This window comes from Canis lupus, chromosome 22 (assembly GCF_048164855.1).
Source record: "Canis lupus baileyi chromosome 22, mCanLup2.hap1, whole genome shotgun sequence".
Classification (NCBI taxonomy): domain Eukaryota; kingdom Metazoa; phylum Chordata; class Mammalia; order Carnivora; family Canidae; genus Canis; species Canis lupus.
The window spans coordinates 12,548,687-12,563,752 of record NC_132859.1 but is presented as its reverse complement, the minus strand read 5'-3'; positions in this window follow the sequence as shown (position 1 = coordinate 12,563,752).

Sequence of the window (15,066 nt, the reverse complement as noted above, 5' to 3'; positions counted from 1 at the left end):
GTTCATATGCCACTCAGAATGATAAGTGGTTTATTTGTATTATCTCATTAAAATGGGTCAATAATCTTATAAGGGAATTAAATGGTTTAAAGTAATACAAAATATAATGCATTGTCTTAGATTTCTCAGGATACTGTTTGTATGGTATCATGTATAAAACTACCTAACATAGGGTCTTCCGTGAGTCTGTTCCCAGATCTATCTTTTCTGCTCTAGTAGTGTAGCAGGGACACTTGGGGACAAATTTGTGGGGGAGGAGAACTTTTCTGTTGTTCTGTTTTTCCATGGGGCAATACTTTCTATCACTAAATCTCGGAGCACCGCTTTTGGGTATGCCTGAAACATTCCAGCAGAGATGGGCAAGGGTATGCCTACAGATTCTGTCCATTTCTGCATTACTCAAGCTACTTCATCCTCATAAAATCATTTATTTGAGTTTTGATAAAGAAATAAAATAAGAGTATGGTATAAAGAGGGTGGAAGGTTTTTTTTTTTTTTTTTTTAATATTCTCCATGTTTAATAGTATTAGATCTTTCTTTGGACAAGCCTGTCACCTGTTTTATGTTGGAAAATGGAGGAGGAATCTCTCAAGTCTCTGCTTAGACCTCTCCAAGTGACTGATGTGGAGGCTTTGCCAACAGGGGGTTGAGAAATCAGTGTGGGTAATACCTGACACTTTAATGCTCTCTTGAGCCGGAAATAAAAGGACTTGAACGAAAAACACTTCTGATGAATGCTAATCTTTTAAATATTTGATCTTTTTGCTCACTTCACAATGATTGAAAAAAAAAAAAAAGGAACAAAAGAATCCAAGGAATCAAGGATGGTCAGAAGGTTGGGGGGCCTAATGGATACCCTAGTAAAGATGTTTACTAGTTAGTAAGATACAGATATCTGGATTTAGGAGAGAAGTTAGGGCCGGCTGGCTCATGAAATATATTGATACAGATATATTTTCCTTTGACTATGCATATATTTATTTAAATATATTATTAGCATAAAGGCTGAGAGTATACATTCTCAGGCTTATAAAAATGGTTGTATCTGGAGGATTTGATTTGGGGATTCGATCAACAGGGGCTTTAGCCTTTTTATAATATTTGATTCTTTTCAGTTGAGAATGTATTAATGAATATTATACAATATTAAAAATTAATAAAATATTTTTTTTTAAATAAGAAAATGTGCTAAGTTAACCATATGCCTGGGTCAGTCAGGCTCTGATTGAAACAGCACGTTGTCAGATATCAATGGGTGGGGTGGCCTGACCATCAGTACATTCTTATTGTTCCTATGAGACTACCTTCTTATCACCTCATAAAAACTCACTAGGAAATTACCAATATTCCTATCTTTGTGACTCTTAACTAGATGAAGATAAAGCTTATAAATATTTACTCACTTATTAAGAAATCACCAATATTCCTATCTTTGTGACTCTTGATGAAGAGAAAGCTCAAGATAAAGCTCAAGATAAAATACATTGTACCCTGTTTACTGATTATCTTCCATTACCCCTAGTCAGATCCACTCTAACCCCTTCCTGTGCTGCTCACCCAGGTTCTCTGGCTAATTAGCTTCTTATTGGATTGGACAACAGGTAGATTAGAAGGTGGAAATAAAGTTGTGATATTTCTTCCCTTAACCTCTCCTTCAGCTACATTTTTCACAGTGGTCCTATACCACCACTATGATGGCAGCTCCTGAAGAAGGAAGAATAGGGGAATGTGAACCCTTCTCCCTGGCTCCACTCTCACTGCTGTGTTTTTCCTCAGAGACTCAAATCTAGTAATAGCTTGTTACTGGTGCTGGTTTCTGGTTCTTCAGTGGCTCTTAACTATTCCTTAAGGGATGACTTCTCGTCATTACAGTGTTTTTGTTAGACTTTCAGACTAGATTGATATTTCTTTAGAAGACCTTGACTGATTGACTCCTTTTTTGTGCTCACTAGATTGAGTTACATAAACAGCATCTATCTATATGGTCATTTTGTTTTTGTTTCTTTTTCCTCATAATGACACATGAACTCTGTCTCCTGTTACATTTGAAATATATACAGGTTCTCATAATTTATTCCTACATCTATGGCTGCCATTCTAGAAAAAGCTGATATCTCCTGCTCTGATGACTACAATTTCTTCTAAAAGGTGTCTGAGTCTACTCTTACTCCACTGCAGTATCTTTTGAACACAGCATCCAGAATCATCCTTTAAAAACGTGGCAGATCTTTTCTCTACTCAGTCTTCCAGTGACTTCTTATTGCACCAAGAACAAAACCAAACTTCCTTATCTTGGCCTAATGTCTCTATAATACCTTCTACCACTAACCCCTTGTTCTGTTCCAGCTTCAATGACCTCTTATTGTTGCTTGCACTCAGAGCACTTTAACCTGCAGGCTTTTGCAGATTTTCCTTCCTTTGTAGCTCTGTCCCCAGATGTCTTCATTGCCACTCCCACATGAGCTTTAGGCCTCTGCTCAAGAACCACACTGAGGTAGTCACCCTCTTTCAAAAGTCAGACTCTGCTTTATCTCTTCTTTCTGGCTTTTAACAGCTTGTCTATGCTTATGGAATTTTTCCCCCCTCTCCTACACTATAATGTAAATTATAGAGCAAAACTGTTTTGCATTTTAGTCATTGCTTTCCCAATAAGGGTGTTTTTACTTATCTCAGAATTTAGTAATACATATACTAATGGAGATATTTTTAAGTGACACCTATATGATGTTAGAGAACAGAGATATTGGTTACATATTTTCTTTTAAATTTTAAAAATGTCAATGAATTCTTTGTTCAGACTCTGAGTGTATATATACCAGTGTTTGTATAAGTGGGTCTTTTTGCATAGATATTAGTCACATGTATTTTCTACAAATTGAAGTGAACTAACGTGAATAATCAACATGATTACTCTTGTCAATATCTTGAAAACATCATGGAAATCCAAACCAATTAATTTACAAATGAAGACAGAGGTTTTGGTTGGGCAGTTACTTTATGAATGTTGTACGCACTTATGAGTATTTGATATTTATTATTTAATTTGGTATATATGTTCACTTACAGTGCTAGGTATTTCTAGGTGTTTAGTCAATTTTTATTCCATTTTAAAAACTAATGTAACCCCCTAATTTTGGATGTTGTAGCAATGTGTCCATTTAAAATTACTTAACTTTTTAGAACCTAACAGTGGCCATGTGACCCCATTCTGACAAGTGAGATGAATAAGGTACTCTTCTGTGTGAGTTTCTGGGAGATATATTTCGAGGTGGCAGGGAAGAAGAAACAAACTCAGCTTATACACACTTCCTAGCTTTTGCATTCTTGTCTGGAAAAAAGATGTGGTACCTGGAATTGGAGCCTTGGATAAGTTTTTTGCTTTTCTTCTCATCCCCTCTAGGAAACTAGGAACTGTTTCCTAGTTTCCTAATAATATATCACCTGATATATTATTCTGAATGCCTTCTTATCCTTATAGAGTCAGTTACATATTTATATACATGTTATTGTTTTATGAATATGAAATTGTTATATCTATTAATTTATATTTTTTATACTTAGCAATGTATCATGAAATTTCACCAAATCAGTTGGAGAAAAATCTTTAACTCATTCTTTAAAAAAAAATTTATTTATTTGAAGGAGAGAGACAGAGCGTGCATACGGGGAGAGGTAGAAGCAGGGTCCCCACTGAGCAGGGACCCCAAGTGGGGCTGGATCTCAAGACCCTGGGATCACAACCTGAGCCAAGGCAGATGCTCCATTGACTGAGCCATCCAGGCACCCTTAACTTATTCTTTATAATTGCAACATAATGATTGATAGTATGTATAGATGTCAGATAATACATCGTTACTCTGTCATTGGAGGACATTCAACTCGTTTAGTTTTCTTTTCCCTTGATGTTGTAAAGTGGAATTTTATAAAGCTAGTTATAGATTCATATATGGTTCTATAAATAACAGAGTGACCTCATGTACATTTTATCCAGTTTCTTCAGTTACAATGTTTTATAAAGCTAATATTGAAGTCAGGATATTGATATTAATACAATCCATTGATTTTTATTCAGATTTCTCTGGTTTTACTTGTACACATTTTTTTTTAAAGATTTATTTATTTATTTTAGAGTTGGAGAGGGGGAGAGAGAGAGAATCTCAAGCAGACTCCCTGCTGAGCACAGAGCCTGACTTTGGGCTCAATCCCAGGACTCTGAGATGATGACCTGAGACAAAATCAAGAGTTGAACACAATTGACTGGGCCACCCAGGGGCCCTACTTTTATTCATTTTTGTGTTTGTGTTTCATTTTAGGAAATTTCATCACATAGGTGAGTTGTGTATTCACCAGCACCATAGGCAGTATACAGAATAGTTCTCCCTTTTGTCTTTTTATAACCACACCCACCTAAAACTTGAAAATCACTACTCTATCTTCTATGTCTGAAGTTCTGTCCTTTCAAAATATTACATAAACAGACCCTTACAGTATATAACTTTTTAGGATTAGCTGTTTTCCCTCAGAGCAATCCTCTTAAGTTCATCCCAGTGATTGCATGCATCAGTAGTCCATTCCTTTTCATTACTGAATAGTATTTCATAGTATATATGCTGCAGTCTGTTTAGCCATTCCTCTGTTGAAGGACAGGTAGGCTGATTCTAGTTTTTGACTATTGAAAATACACCTCATATAAACATTCATGTTCAGATTTTTGTGTTAGTATGAGTTTTCATTTTCCTGGGTCATATAGTAATTATATGTTTAGCTTTGTAAGAAGATGCCAAAATGTTTTCTGGAATTATTGTACCATTTTACATTCCCATCAGCATTATATGAGTGTTCTAGTTTTTGTATTGTCATCGGCATTTAGTTTGTCACTATATTTTATTTTAATCATTCTGATAGGTGTGTAATGATATCTTAATGTGTTTTTTTATTTTATTTTTTATTTTTTAAAGATTTTATTTATTCATGAGAGACACAGAGCAAGGGGCAGAGACATAGGCATAGAGAGAAGCAGGCTCCATGCAGGGAGCCCGATGTGGGACTCATTCCTGGACTCCAGGATCACGCCCTGGGCTGAAAGCAGGAGCTCAACCACTGAGTCACTCAGGTGTCCCCTTTCTGTGGTTTTAAATTTTTTTTTAATTTATTTATGATAGTCACAGAGAGAGAGAGAGAGGGGAGGGCAGAGACGTAGGCAGAGGGAGAAGCAGGCTCCATGCACCGGGAGCCTGATGTGGGATTCGATCCCGGGTCTCCAGGATCATGCCCTGGGCCAAAGGCAGGCGCCAAAGCGCTGCGCCACCCAGGGATCCCTCTGTGGTTTTAATATGAATTTTCTCATGGATTTATTTGCCATCTTTGTTCCATGAAATAATGCATTTTGTTAATTTTCTAATTGAATACTTGTGTAGAGCTTTGAAAGTTCTCTATGTATTCTAGATACTAGTCCTTTGTCTCACATGTAGTCTGTTTTTCAATTCATGCTGCCAAAACAAAACATCACAGACTGGGTGGCTTAAACAATAGAAAATTACTTTCTCACAGTTATCCAAGAAAAGTCCAAGATCAAGGTGCTGGTAGGGTTGATGTTTGAGGGGAGCTCTTCCCTTGGGTTGTAGATTGCAACCTTTCTACTGTGTCCTCACATGGCAGAAAGACAGTGAGCTCTCTGATAATCTTGTAGGGACACAAATCCATTGGATGGCGGTTCCATCTCTTTCTTTCTTTCTTTCTTTCTTTTTTTTTTAAAGATTATGTTTATTTATTTGAGTGAGACAGAGAGAATGAGTGGCAGGTAGCAGAGGGAAAAGCAGACTCCCCACTGAGCAGGGAGCCCGATGCAGGACTCCATTTTAGGATCCTGAAATCATGACCTGAGTCAAAGGCAGATGCTTAACCCACAAGGCCACGTAAGAAGGCTGGCAGATATTTCCCCCCAGTAGGGAGCTTGTCTTTATATCCTCTCAAGAGAGCCTTTCATGGACCGAACATTTTTTTTTTTAAAGATTTTTTATTTATTCATGAGACATGAGAGACACACAGGGGGTGGGGGGCAGAGACACAGGCAGAGGGAGAAACAGGCTCCATCCAGGGAGCCCAACGTGGGACTCGATCCCGGGTCTCCAGGATCACACCCTGGGCTGAAGGCAGCACTAAACCACTGAGTCACCCAGGCTGCCCAAGACTGAACATTTTTAATTTTGATGAAATCTGATTTGTCAAGTTTCTATTTTATGAATTTTTTTGTAATGTCCAAGAATTCTTTGCCTACTTCTGAATCTTAATTATTTTCTATTTTTTTCTCCCATAGTATTTTTATAGTTTCACCTTTCACATTTAAGTCATTACTTATTTTCAGGTAAACTTCATATAAGGTACGAGACCTAGGATAAAGTTCATTTTCTTTGCCTGTAGATGTCCAATCCTCCAGCACCATTTGTTGGAAAGGCTATCCTGCTCTACTGAATTGTTTCTGCATGTTTGTTAAAAATCAATTAAGCATATTCATGTAGGTTTGTTCTGTTTCATTGATCTATACATCTATTCTTCCACACAATCCTCATTTCTATAGGTAAATGGTAAGTCTTGAGATCAGGTAAACTGATTCTTATGCTTGGTTTTTCTTCCTGCAAATTATTTAACCATCCTAAATAATTAAAGCTTTCATTGTTCCTTTTCCTTTTCATATAAATTCCAGAATATTTTTGCCTTTATCTTCAAAGTAAATCTTGCCAGAATTTTTATAGGAATTGTGTTAAAATTATAGATCAATATGGAAGAATTGACATTTTAATTATGTTGAGCTTTTCAGTACGTCAACATGTCAGGCTGATTTAGGTCATCTTTGATTTCTTTCAGCATTTTGTAATTTTCAGAATACAGATTCTTTATGTTATTAACTGCATGCCTAAGTATCTTAGTTTCTTTGCAATTTTATAAATGGTATTGTGTTTAATTTTGGTTTCAGTATAATCATTGTTAGTAAGTAGAAATGCAATTGATTTTGTGTGTTTCTTGATAATGTTGTGCCTGAAAATATAGCTGGCAACTTTTTTTCTTTTTTCATGATTGTATTTTTAATATAATTCTGAGGAAAATATGTTTTTATTTTTGAACAGCTTGTTTATAATGAAACTTTTAGAAAGAAGTTTTTCTGTATTTGAGATTGATGAAAAAAATCTCAGCCTAGGCATGTTGTTTTGGACATGGTATTAGCAAACCCCAATTACCTGGTAGATAATATTTTCTTAATAAATTTGCCTTTTATTATCGTTGCTTTTTTCAAGCCCATTAATAAATGTATGCATTAGGAAGTTCACCTTTCTATAGTGCTTTTATGTGGAAAATTCATGCTAAATAAAATAACTCTTTAAAGAAAAATAGCTATTACTGTACATAGACAGTTCAGCAAATACCAAGATTTCACTTGCGAATAGAAATATTGTAAAATATATTTTGGCTTTTGTATTTTAAATCGTATTTCTGGAGTAACCAAATAATACTTAAATTCTTTTTACAATTTTCTGGGTAGATGTAGCCAAGACATATAAAAGGAAATTAAGTATATCCAACAAGTATGCCAACTTGGAATTAATGGGATATTTTGTTACACTACTCATTAAAATTTTTTTAGTTGATCAAGTCAGCATCATTTTATGTTGCTTTCAGATGTGCTCAATACCTGCACATTTGTGAAAAAAATCAAGATTTAAATATAGAAAGCAATTTTATAAGAGGCAATTTACAAATGATTAGCAATCTCCCAAAGGAAGTACACAAAAGTGAGAGCAAACCAGCACAGGTTAACAAATGAAAACCATCCTTTTGGTGCTTTTACTTCAGAGTTGAATTCAAAGCTGTTTTTCTGAGTTCTCCCTTTTTTTCCCCAAAGTTGAAAGATGAAATGGTGAATTGCTTTGTGTACAGCATATTTTCAGACATTTTTTGGAAGTCAAGTCAAAAATTAGATTTTGTATGTAGAGATTTGCAGACAGTAGGGAGTAGTTATGTGACAAGGGACTTGAAAATTTTGTTTACGTTGCCTTAATGGTGTAGTTTTGTTTTGTTTTTTGTTTTTCTGTATCTGAATTGTGTATGTATATAATGCATAATACTAAGCAAGTATTGGAGATGACTGTATCTGAGAATAGTGTAAGAGAATAGAATTGGATCCCAAAGGAGAATGTAGAGCCACTAGATCCCTATGACTCACTTAAATTCATTAAAGAGTTTGTACAAATTGTAGAGTAGCACCTCTATTCCCCTTTCTACTCCAGGCTGACCTCCATGTATTTAATCACTAGTTTTCCTCCAAGGTTACAAGAGTTCACTCCTTCTGTTGGAGGAAGGCATGGCAATGTAGATTTCAGATATATCTGGGACCCTGGCCATATAACCATACATACGCTATAATTATTATATTGTTGAAACTTCTTTCTTGTTCTTTAATTTTATTTTTTGTTGAAATAAATCAGGTAGCCAGGATCAACTCCTACTGTTCTTAAAACTCATTTATCTTTTCTTAGGTGAAATTGATTGCATTGATACTTATATTGGTCTATTGGTCATTCCCAGGATCTAGTAATTTTCTTCATCAACTTTTAAAGATTATTTACTTTTAGAGAGAGTATGAGCAAGGGGAGGAGTGGAGTAAAAGAATCTCAAGCAGAGCAGCCCGAGTGGCTCAGCAGTTTATTGCTGCCTTCAGCCCAGGGTGTGGTCCTGGAGACCTGGGATCGAGTCCCGTGTCAGGCTCCCTGCATGGAATGGAGCCTGCTTCTCCCTCTGCCTGTGTCTGTGCCCACCCCTTCTCCTCTCTCTGTCTCTCATGAATAAATAAATCTTAAAAAAAAAAAAAATCTTAAGCAGACTCCCTGCTGAGCACAGTCTGATGGCCACTGGATCTCAGGGTCCTGAGATCATGACCTGAGCCAAAATCAAGAGTTAGACACTCAACTGACTGAGCCACCCAGGAGTCCCCTTCATTAGCATTTATATAACAAAAACGAGAGTGACAAAATCAGCACATCATTCAGGAGTCTAGGCAGAGATAAAGGAGAAGGAAGATTTTTCAAAACCATCTATGTTTTAGTTTATGCCACCAAATATGTAGATGAATTCTATTTAGGGATTAATGTATTTTTCTAGTCGCTTTTTCTAAAATCCTTCACATTTCAGTGACCATTTCTATTCTCTTCTAGTTGGACATCTCTGGTAACTGGGACTGCTGCTTAACATCAGCTTATTCTATGTTATTAGGTAGACATGATTACCAGAATTACCCATTTATCTACACTGTTCATTGGTCCTCGTTCTGACCTCTAGGGAAATGGAACAAGTTCACTCTTTCTTGTCTATGGAAGAGATTTTCTGCTGTGAATGCAGTGGGTAATTTCTTGCCTAGTTTGAATATCCTCATGCAGACCTTCTCCATATGGCATAGTCATGATAATCAGCCTATGGTTATGCTCAATTTTGTTAGGAGTCCCTCTTTTTATTCCATTATCATCCATTTATTTGGCACCTGCTATGTTTCTGATACTAGGTTAGATTCTGGGGAATGTTTCTTTTTATCTAACAAACATTTACATAGTATTTTCCATGTTCTAAAATTTGTTCTAAGTGCCTTACAAATATCGACACATTCAACCCCCTTATCAAACCTATAATTCAGGTGCTATTATTTCCATTCATATATGAGAAAAGGTTTCTAAATCAGGAAATCTACCTCCAGAGTCCACCAGGTAATGTTGTTTCTCATACACACCTTCCTCTCATGCAAAAGTCCCTGATGAACACAGAAGTATGTAACCCTAAAGCCCACAGAATATGGCTCAGACAGAGAGGAAGATGGTGGGAAAAGGGGAAAACAAGGAGTTTCCTGGAGACTTCAGTGATCTAAATCAAGTGTCTTCTGAAGCAACTACTCTATGCCAGTTTCCAGTATAATAAAACCCCAGTAGTGAAAAAAAAATTATACATATTACTGTCTAGAAAGGAGTTTAAAAGAATTTCTTGTGGTCACTGTGCTTCTTTGAAGAGTGCTTAAGATTGCATTTTAGCACATGTGATAGTGTTCATTTTAGGATTTGAAGATTTATTAAAGTACTTAAAACTTATTTTCTATGGGCTGTATCACCATACCAGATTTTTCTAATTCTGTCCCCATGCAATTTATTTTTAAAAAATTAAAAAAAAAGAGTGTCCCAATTAAATGATCTATTGGTCTGGACCACCTGGGATAATGAGTTTATTACATTAGTTTTACCATACAATTGTGTAAGGTTTTCACTACCAAATATTACTTACATGAAATGCTGTTAACATAAATGTAGTGTACTTTGAATGTCCATTACTATGGATAGAATTCCTTCCACAAACACATGTACATTGTCCTAAAAATCAAGGGAAATTTTAGCAAAATACATTTTATACATTTGAAAATATTCTGAACTGTAAAGAATTTCAGCATCGCACAGCTGGGAGTCACCAGATATTTCAAGGGCTTTATAGGTTTGAGAAATTTAAAGTAGTTCATTGAAATTCATAAAAAGATTTCTACATGGAAACTTCCTTTATTTAACAGTTGGTTTTGTGTAGATCAATTTAATATATAAAATACACATGCCACTTGGTTCACAGAATTGAAGTTTAATGGAAATTATAGAATGGAGTAATACATGGTATAATTGTACTTTGCAAATTATAAAGTGCTAATGAGTACAAGACAACATTCTTTTAACATTCCAGTTAAAAGTTTTCAACTTCAAAATTAAAGACAATCTACAGAAGATGGATTACTGTTGGAAAAATACAACTTGTAAAATCTTAGCGTATAAAATTTGGTTGATCTCAGATTCACCTATGTGTTTGTAATGGATTCTAAAATATTTTGCTAGTTCTTATATATGATTCTAAACTTACAGTGTTAATAATGGATACATTTGTTGAATATTTACATGTGCTGAGCCCTGTGGTAAACGCTTGCTGTGATAATCTTATTACTCCTTAGGTAAACTCTGAAAATGAGTATTCTTATTATCTCCCTGTTACAGATGAAGAAACTAAAGCCTCAAGGGAATAAGATACTTATCCAAAGTCTTAACATTAGTTAGTTGACAAACTGAAATTGAACTCAGCTATATGACTTCAGAGCCTAATCCCTCAACCACTTTTTCCTCTTTCCTATTGAAATGAGTGCTCTACTGCTATACAAGAAGCCAGAAACCACTCTTCCTGCTCAGACATTGCTAGAACCCCTGTTACAGAATTGTCATGAGACCAGTTTAAGATCTAAAGAACAAAGGTGGTCTTTTCATGCAACCCACAAAACTGTCTCAGGTTAGATTATTGTGAAGGAGAGCCAGGGAGGTAGGGTTTACTATGGAAAAGTTTGCAGGAGAAGGTGGTCAGGGAAGAAAGTAGAATAAAGAATGGAAGCATCTGGTTCGTAAGAGTGACTGTGAATACAGCCAGTCCAAGCCTCAGCTTACTCTTGCAAGTTAGCCCTGGAATATGAAATATATGTTCAAGCATGTTTCAGGGTGAGGCAAGAAAATAGGATTTTCATACTTCTGCGCTTACCTAGAAAGAGCATTCTGGACTTAAATGCCTACGGTCTCAGAGAGGTGTCGAACTCAGAAGCAAATTACAAAAAACAGGAGAGGATGGGCTAAAGAAATGCTAAGTGAATTCACAGGGCAGAGCTTTGTTCATTGGTTTATGATCTTTCCACCTGTTTGTATTTCTTCCTCATAAATTCAGCTCTGAGGGGCTCAGTGGTTGACTGTCTGCCTTTGGCTCAGGTCATCATCCTGGAGTCCTGGGATGGAATCCCCACAGGGAGCCTGATTCACCCTCTGCCTATGTTTCTGCCTCTCTCTCTGTGTCCCTTATGGATAAATAAAATCTTAAAAAAAAAAAATCAGTTCTGAAAGTTTTCTTGCAAAAAGACAAAACCACTTAAAAATTGAAAATAATGGAAATATATCATCATTAGTAATGATTATAAGAAAATGCTTGCTTAGATGTAGACATCAAAGTACTGCCATATTTCATTTGATTAATTTATTAATCTGCCCAGCCTTTCTCCTGTTAGTGAAGGAAATATTTACATATGTCACACTGAAAGTTAACACTCCAAACTCTTCTTCATTCAGGGGTGGTGGTGTTGCTCCACTTTACAAATACTCCCCAGTGTTACTAGAAATGTTCACATAAATCCATCTGATTATTTTCTGCTTCCCAATTAATTGGTTTTAGACAAGGTTCTCTGTTGAGGTCCTAAGGAAGTGGGAGGTGCTTATTCTATATCATTATAGCCCTAGTTTTTATTTTGTTCTTTGCTGTTGATCCTTGCTGCTCACAGACCATAATTTACTCACTTTAGCCAATGCTAAAGCTGCTAACCTACTGTGCTGCCCAATAATAAAATATAGTCAATTCTATAGATGGACTTATTAGGATGGAAATCTTACAGTTGAGATGTTGGTTCACCCAAACCTGATCTTTTCCCATTGTTTTTTTCTTTTCTGAAATCAGTTTCTCTTAGGGCAGGTGATATGACCCCTTAGCTCAGGAAAATCAAAGGGTATTTTGGTTAACTATTTCTTTGCCTCTGAACAGTAAATGGAAGTTAAGAAATACTCTTATCATTGTCATAACAAGTTTATAACTCTGGCCATCTATATCTTAAAATATTTGGCAACTTTTTAGGTTATTACTAATTGTTAAGTACTCTGTATGTTTATGTGCACGCTATATATACAGATAGGATGCATTGAGTACTGTTAATAATTACATTTCAATACAGGAAGATTGGTTTTCTTATCTTGCATTTACAGATGGAGGCTTTTAGTAACTGATAAGATCAGTAACTTAGTATATTAACTTCCCAGGGCTATCAAAGCAAAGTACCATAACTAAGTGGCTTAAAACAACAAAAATATGTTCTCTTATGGTTCTGGAGGCTGGAAGTCCAAAACTAAGATGTTGGCGGAGTTGGTTCCTTCTAAGGACTCTAAAGGAGAGTCTATTCCATTATTTTCTTGTAGCATCTGGGGAGAGCTGGCAATTATTGTTTCTTCTTGGCTTGCAGATATGTCATCCCATCTCTATCTCCATTTTCTCGTGGCTGTCCTCCCCATGGCTCTGAGTCTTCACGTGACCTTCCTTTTATAAGGACACCAGTAGGGGCCTACCATTCTTGAGTGTGACCTCATCTTAATTAATTGTATCTACAATGAGCCTGTTTCCAAATAAAGTCACATTCTGAAGTACTGGGCAATAGGATTTCAACATCTGTTTTTCTTGGGCGGTGGGCTGGTGGGGGTGGATGGAGGGCACAGTTCAAATCCATAACATTAATTTACTTGGCAAAGCAAGAATTCCAAACTAATTTTGTGTGATTCCAACTTCCATGATTTTTTCACTCTTGGAGTGTAGGGATGTGAACTCTGATACATAGGCTAAAAACTACAAAGTGGAAGGAAAGTAGAAATTTATTTTCCCCTCTACCTTCTGTATAATAAAGACATAAGAATAGCACTTTTAGATTTCCTCACTCTTGTAGCTGCAGAGTGCTTTGTTCAGCAAAATTAGGGGATAAATGACTAAAGTTTTAAATGGGTAGTATGAAACTTATTTGTGAATTTCAGGACAAAGCAGACCAGAGTAGAAGAAATGGGTGGTATATAATTTGAGCAGACTGTTTATTCACATACAATACTTCATAAACATGCTTCACTGATTTGGTTTGCTTGAGGCTTGAATGTGTATGAAGGAGAGAGTAAATCATAAGGAAATTGCCTGAAGGTAAGAAATGTGAGAATGGAGATATAAATTTAAAAAATAGCAACTGAAGAAAAATGTTTAAGTAAGAGAAATAATAATGGTCATAATTGTAAACACATTTATTTATCTAAAAAGGAAAAAAAACATAAGGACAAGGTAGTGTATTTTCTAAGAAACATGCGGTAGCGTGAAATGATGTAACTTGGAGAGTAGAGACTTTGCCTTTGTAGAGAAACTGGTTCGATGATTCAACTGCCAGATAGAAAGGTATAAAGATGGCCTATCTAATGGCACGGGAGACATAAGCTTTCACAATCAGGCCAAATTTTTTTAATTGATGAAGGAATAACTCCATTATGCATTGTCCTTCTAAATTACCAAAACCCACCTATTATTTTTATTAATAAGGACATAAATAATGTAGTGTTTTTCTCAATAAATCCTTTGTGTATTTTTAAGAGTGCCTTTGTAAAACCTTGAACAAAAATCAAAGAGCCTTCAGTGTAATAGGTAGTTACAGGGAATTATTTCCAAACTTCAAAAAGTTTAAATTCTTATTTTATTTATTAGGTATAGATAATTTAAGAGATGCATTTGGTAAAACTGTAACAAAGGTGATATTTTGATTAGTTGCCCTTCAATAATAAAATTATTATAATACATTATTATTATTTCAACTTTCTAGTCCAGCTGAACTGTTTTGGTTACAGACTGAGAAAGTAGAATTTTTGTGAGAGAAATGAGAAACCACATATTTTCTAAGTATTATGATAATGCTTCATCTTGTTACGTGACTTATATGTACTTGAAAGTTTATACTCTTAATTTTAATAAAAGGTATATTGATAGTTATAACACTATTATAAGATACATTTAAATATTTTATTTAGATTTCAAAGGAGAATCATGTCTCCATGTCCCCTTAAAATGAATTTGTTACATTGATGCCCAGAGTAAAGAAATTACATAATCTGCCTGATTAAAAAGTTGGAAATGTTCAGGTTTTCCAGATTCCTCAAGATGTGATTAGAAATTTGATTTATAAGCTTTTTAGGATTCAAGGGAGTGTTTGGTAGGTTATAACACAAAAGCATGGCATCACACATCACCAATATCTGACTTAATGTTTAGACACCAGTTCAATTAAACTTAAGGTTTTACTTAAGGGCAGCTCTTTCAGACTCATGTTAGATCTAAAATCATAGGGTGATAGCCAAGGTCATTTAGCTATTCACCTGTCTCTGCGCTGGGCCACGTATTTAATCACAA